General features: G+C 50.8%; 1 protein-coding gene across 2 annotated transcripts in view; it reads left to right on the top strand.

The window, feature by feature from the left end:
- The window catches only part of Col5a1 (collagen type V alpha 1 chain), a 152,156-nt gene that overhangs the window by 28,058 nt on the left and 118,025 nt on the right, over nucleotides 1-6,073 (top strand). The gene's annotated exons all lie outside the window — the stretch shown is intronic.

Below are 6,073 nucleotides of genomic sequence, written 5' to 3'. Positions count from 1 at the left end.
TCCATGCATATACCTTCCCATCACCCCACCCCAACCCTCCATGCATATACCCTTCCATCTACCCACCCCAACCCTCCATGCATATACCCTCCCATCACCCCACCCCAACCCTCCATGCATATACCCTCCCATCACCCCACCCCAACCCTCCATGCATATACCCTTCCATCTCCCCCATCCCAACCCTCTATGCATATACCCTCCCATCACCCCACCCCAACCCTCCATGCATTATACCCTTCCATCACCCCACCCCAACCCTCCATGCATATCTCTCCCACCCCCATCCATCTGCACAACCTCCATGTATGCTCTCCCGAGGCAGAGCCCTGCTGCCTAGGGAACCCTGGGCTTCCATAGAAAGGATTAGGGATGTTATGGCCGGGTGGGTGGCCTATGAATCTGTGTAGAGGGAAATCCCAGGGTCTGTTTCCCAGAGACAGAACTGACTTCCAGTTTTCACTCTGTGAAGAGACACCTCTATCTTTGATTGCCCAAGATCTCCTTCAGTTCTAGTCAGTCCTTCTTTATGCCTTACCCTCAACCCCATACCGTGATGTCAAGTCTGGCTGACCATGCCTTTCTTTTTATTCCATTTCTGATTCCCTAAACACACTTGTTGCTGGGACTGTCACCCGTACTTTATATACTTGATAGTACCCATCTCCTGTCCTATGGGGCTAGTGGGTGGTGCCATGGTAGAGAAGGCTGGATGGGCTAGACAAAGCAAGTCCTTCCTAGTTGCAGGCTCCTGGCTCCTACAAGGCTAGCACTTTACACTGCTCATCACTGGCCAGGTTCCACAGCGGGAGACATGGCTCCAGGCCCTTGTAAAGGGGACCAAAACAGGTTCCCAGGAGTCTGGCCTCACCCAGCCCCATGCTGCTGAATCTGCCGTGCCTTGATGTCTGTCACAGGTGAGCAAATGGTCCTGTGGCAACCTGGGGCTAAATGGGGGAAGGTTGTCATGCGGTATGCTGTGCAAACTAAATGTGTCCTTGGATGGACCATGGGTGGGGTGAGTCCCCATGAGATTGTGGCTGTGATGTGGGGATAGGACAGCCAGCTCAGGCTTCCTGGGGTATGGATAAGGAACAGGCTGGGGTGTCAGGCTGAGGACCCGATGCCTAGAGAAATAGAAGCTATAAATTACAGTTAGTAGGGGTAAAGGGATCCATGTTTATGGTAGCAGTGAGCCTGGCGAAGGATCTGAGGTTGGGGTAACAACCAGAGGAAGGGGGGAAGAGGGCCTGGCTAGTAGCTCCAAAGGCCAGCACTGCCTGCCTGCAGCCCTGGCCACGCCCTCCCTTGTCCTCAGCTTTAGTCACTGGAGAAAAATTTCATCAGGGCCTCCAAGGCACCCTGCTTGTTTTCCAACCCCCTGGTTGACCTTTTTTTAGGCCACTGCCCATAGGGAGGGCCAGTGGGAGGTACCTGGGAAGACCCTTTGGTGCTTCTGTCTTCGTGTCTTCTGGTATGGCTCTCAGGCCTTTACAAAAACTGGCTCTTTGCCCTAGGAAGCCATAGGGGAAGAGAGGCAGGCAAGAGAGTGGGAGATTGGCCACCCCAGATTATAAGGCTGCTGCCCTGTGTATGTGGGTAGGTCAGGAGCGAGAGGCTGGGCACTGGCATGCGGCGTAGTGTTGATATGCTGGCTGTAGCTTTCTGAGCTTCATGTGCTTGTTTAGGACAGAGGCTGTTAGTCCAACCCTGCTACTTACCCATTAGTCCTTCTGTCTATGAACTTACAGAATTGAACCTGGGTGGTTGGTTATCTAGAAGGCCCACATTTTCTTCTCTTGAAGATGAAGATGTTGACCTCGGAGCTTGTAACACAAAACAAAACACCTCACTGTTCGTCTGTCTGTCCTTCTGTACCCAACCCTGTCTTTCTCAGTCTTTCTTCTTTGTGTCCCTCAGTCTCCGTATATTCCTCGTTTTCTCCAAGGCTTGGCAATCAGAAAAAGGTGGTAACTGTGGCCCATAGTCTGTCCCAGCAGGAGTGATGTGGGGAAGGCCTGGTGTCTGAGGCAGGCTTTGACTCATGGGGGCAGAATGGGAAGAGGCCTGCTTGACTGTAGACTGGTAAAATACTGGCCAGAACTTGGGCTCAAATGACTAAGTCACAATATCCCCTCACCCTGGTGAGATACCAGTCACCAGCAAGAGACCAATGGGGCTGAGGCTGCATTGGGGATTCTGGGACAGTGACTTCCCTGTGGAAGTACAGAGGCCACATGAACCCCTGTGGAACTCCTTGGGGAGAAAGCTATGCCGGATGTATTTCAGGAGGGAACAGGTAGATGGGCTGGAGGCTTCCTGATCCCAGCAAGTGCTTAAAATGTGCAGTTTACTGAGGGTGTGTGTGCGCGCCTAATTGGAGTCAACGTTTGTATCACCAGATCTGTTGGGCCAGGAGTGTAACTTTTCAGGACCTCTGACTGCTTCCCTTCTGCAACACGCAGGCTCATAGCTTAATCTCTCAACTCACAGCTAATCTGAGAACGGAGCCTGGTGGGAGATGGAGCATGGCAGCCAAGGTGAAGTGAATTTCATTCACGAAAGCAGGATAGGGAGATGACCTCATTCACCTTTGACCTGCCATGTATAAAAGCCAGGGGCTCCCTTAGTCATTCAACAAACACAGCTGAGTGTTCCCTGTACTCTGCTCCTGCCCAGCACAGGACAGCCCTTCTCAGTTCTTTTGGTGCCCAACCCCAGTGGGGTGGGGTGCATGATGAATCCTGAGAGCTGTTTCATGGAGCCCTCCTAGCAGGATCTCACCTCTCTCTGCTGTTGCTCTCAGGCCTCCTGTTTGAGCTGGAGGTCTGTGCTTGATCAGGGTCCTTTCTGAGTGTTTCCATTCCCTGGGCTGGGCAGGACTGAGGTGGCAAAAGCATCAAGCCTGGGATTTTAGATTCTCTTCTGAGGACACGTGGTGAGTGGCTCCAGATGGTGGCCTGGGCCTTACTGGCCTTCCCAAGAGCAGGCTGTCTTTTTCAGTGTTGGGACTGTGGGCTGGGATATGTTCCTTTTCCAGGGGCTCTGGTCCAAGAGTTAGGCTGCTAAACACGGGACCAGCTCTCCTCTACAGCAGGCTGGTGTTCTCACAGATGTCTTTTCTTTTTCTGAGCCAGAGACAGAGGTGCCAGCTAGGACCAGCTATGACCAGCTATGACCAGAGCAACTTCTGTTCTTTCTAAAAGCAGACACCTTGTTCCATCTGCTCTTAAAGCCGGGGACCTCCTGGTGTCAGACTGTGGAGTGCTGCTCCAGGGCCTTGTCACAAGCTGTCTGCCTCTTTTGGTCCTTCTGACTGGAATGTAGACCATGGTCTGCAGCGTCACATGTCAGTGACTCCGTTTTAGTTATCTCTGGGTAACAACAGGGCCTGAGAGCCCGTGTGACGAAGCTCTTCATGCATGTTTCTCAAAGGCAAGTGTAGCATGTGCATAGTGGGTAGTAGGCTGTCTGAGGGAGGGCAAGCTGTCTGGAGAGCATAGCCAGTTGGAGTTAAAAGTCCTGAGACAACTACCAAGCTGTCACATCGAGGCTCCTACTCACAGGACAGGATCACTGCTTCAGATGTATGGAATCCAAACATCTTAGTGCCATGACTGCCTCACCACAGGCACGGCCCTTGGCGGGTCCAGGAGCTTACTACAACTCATGGTCCACTCTAGGATAATCACTGATTCGTAGATTCTGGCTTGCTGTAATAATTCTTATTGCAAAGGGCTCTGAGAAAATGTAGTTTTAGTTTTTCAGGCTATGGAGCAGGACTCTCTGAGAGGAGGCTGGGTCTAGATGAAGAGATAAGGCCAGGCACTTATCTCTCTGGAACCTAGTCTGTTCATAGGTGGAACAGCCTGCTGAAGAGCAAGGAGTTCTTGAATGCAAACCATTTGGAGGTGGTCTCATTTGCAGCAGGTAGTAGGTCTCTGGATTCTTCAAGGTCACTCCAGTGCCTCTTACTTTGAAGCAAAGGTTTCCTGTTGGGAGCAAAGGCCATGGATGCAATACCATGTGTGCTCTCTTCCAGTCTGTGGGACTCAGGTGAGTCTTGAGAGCACTGTTAATAGCATTTTCACACCCAGAGAAGCCTACACTTAAGCTATGGAGTTCTGGGGATTGGCCACTGGCAGGCTCCCAGTGGCTCCTGTGGCTCCTTTAATGGGCCTCAGCTAGCATGATCTTTCCCTGGGGCTGGAGTGACCCTGGATTTTTAGGCACATCTACCTGTTCCAATAGCCCCTGCCACCTCAGAGTGGAGGTGCTCAGCCTGGGTGAGGCATTGGCTTGAAAGGCAGATAAGATACCTTGTGTGGGAGGGAGAGTTTCCAGATGCTTGTATGCTCCCCACACCTTGTTTAAGACTAAATATATCTTGCTCTCTGGCACAGAAAAGTCCTGACCCAGTGGAAGGGTGGCACTGGGCCTAAGAGAGGGCTGGTGGCCTTTTAAACTTGCTTCGATACAGGTCTGCAAACATCTCAGTCAGCCTCCTGTGAAACTGCTCTCTACTTTGACAATGGGGAAAGCAGGCTTCAGCCTGGTCTGGGAAGAGCATCATAGTATAGATGCTGTGATGTAGGTCCAGGAAACGCTGCTGGGATCCCCATCTCTTCCCCAGGCCACTGCCAGCCTTAGGGCTGAGTTTCCGAGATGACCTAAGGTTCAGTGCTATGTCCTTCTGGCCAGGTGTTCTGGCAATTGGCACGACCATCTTCCCATGGCTGTGTCCAGGCCTGGGACTGTGCCACACAGCCCTGCCAACACACTCAGCATCGCCTGTGATGCTCGCTAAACAAGGGCTCAGTGAAGGCTTTGTCACCACATAGAGTACCTGGGAAGTGCCACAGATATGCAAGTGATTGGACACAGGGTAGTGCCTAAGAGCTGCCCAGGACTCTGAAATGGGTGGATGCTATACTGGACCAGTAGTGGACTGGCCATCCACACTGTGCCTTGCTGTCCTCCATAATGATTTCCTGTAGTGGTAGGGAACCCTTCTCTGGACTAAATGATGAAGGATGCCAAAAAGTTGGCTGCAGACCTGGCCACTTGGGTTGTCTTGGAGCACAAGCGGACAAGTGTCAGGCTCTAGACTCAGTGGCTGCTGCAGGAGGATTCCTCATCCTGAGGAAACCTGTATGATCATCCTTTAACACCTTAAAAACAGTCCAGCTGTCCTCCTGGGGAGTCCCACAGTAACATCCACTTGGGGAGGAAGGTGATTTGAGTTTGAGAGGAAAAGTCAAAGAATGAGCCAATTTTAGCCTCCTGTAGCCTTCAGAGGTGGATGCTGAGGTGGCTTTTTTTTTAAAGCAGGATATGTTGTATTCTGATACAGACGGGCCTGGGATGAACATATAGGCATGCATATTATGTATTATAGCTTTAGGCATAGCTGGATCCAGGTGGCCACTTAGCACTGCAAGAGTCAGCTTCTGCATGTACTAAATTCTCTTGAGATAGTTGCCCTCTCTGCCTTCATCTCCTGTGTACATAGCCCACAGAACAGCAGAGTCCTTTTTCCTAGAGGAAACCACAGGATGGTGCGACACTGGTCATGTGTCGGGGGTTTCACACCCTGTGGTATCACTTTGGAATTTATTCTCTGCTGGACATCCAAGAGAATGGATGTTGTAACTCAAACTGAAGATAGATAAACAGGAAAACAAATAGTCTGGGGTGGGCATGTGTGGACTTAAAGGCCTCTTGATGCGAGGAAAGGGGCCTCTGACAGGTGGGCATGTTTTGTGTTTGGGAATGTTCTAGCTTAATTTCTATCTCTGTGACAAAATTACCCTGACAAAAAGGAAAGAGGAGTTTATTTCAGTTTAGAATTCCAGGTTACAGCTCATTATTGTGGGGAAATCAAGGCAGGGACTTCAAACATCTGCTTGCATCACATCCACAGTCAGGAGCAAAGTGAAATGAATGTACACTCACCTGCTTGCTTATGTTCAGCTCAGTTGTTTCATGCCTATTCTTCACAACCCCATGCCTAGGGAATGGTGTCACTCACAGCAGGCTATGTCTTCCCATATCAGTTAATTTAAAGTAGTTC

The sequence above is a fragment of the Grammomys surdaster genome, unplaced genomic scaffold (genome assembly GCF_004785775.1).
Source record: "Grammomys surdaster isolate TR1022 unplaced genomic scaffold, NIH_TR_1.0 126133, whole genome shotgun sequence".
NCBI classification, from domain to species: domain Eukaryota; kingdom Metazoa; phylum Chordata; class Mammalia; order Rodentia; family Muridae; genus Grammomys; species Grammomys surdaster.
Note: the sequence above shows the minus strand (reverse complement) of the source record. Positions and strands in the feature narration are given on the sequence as shown.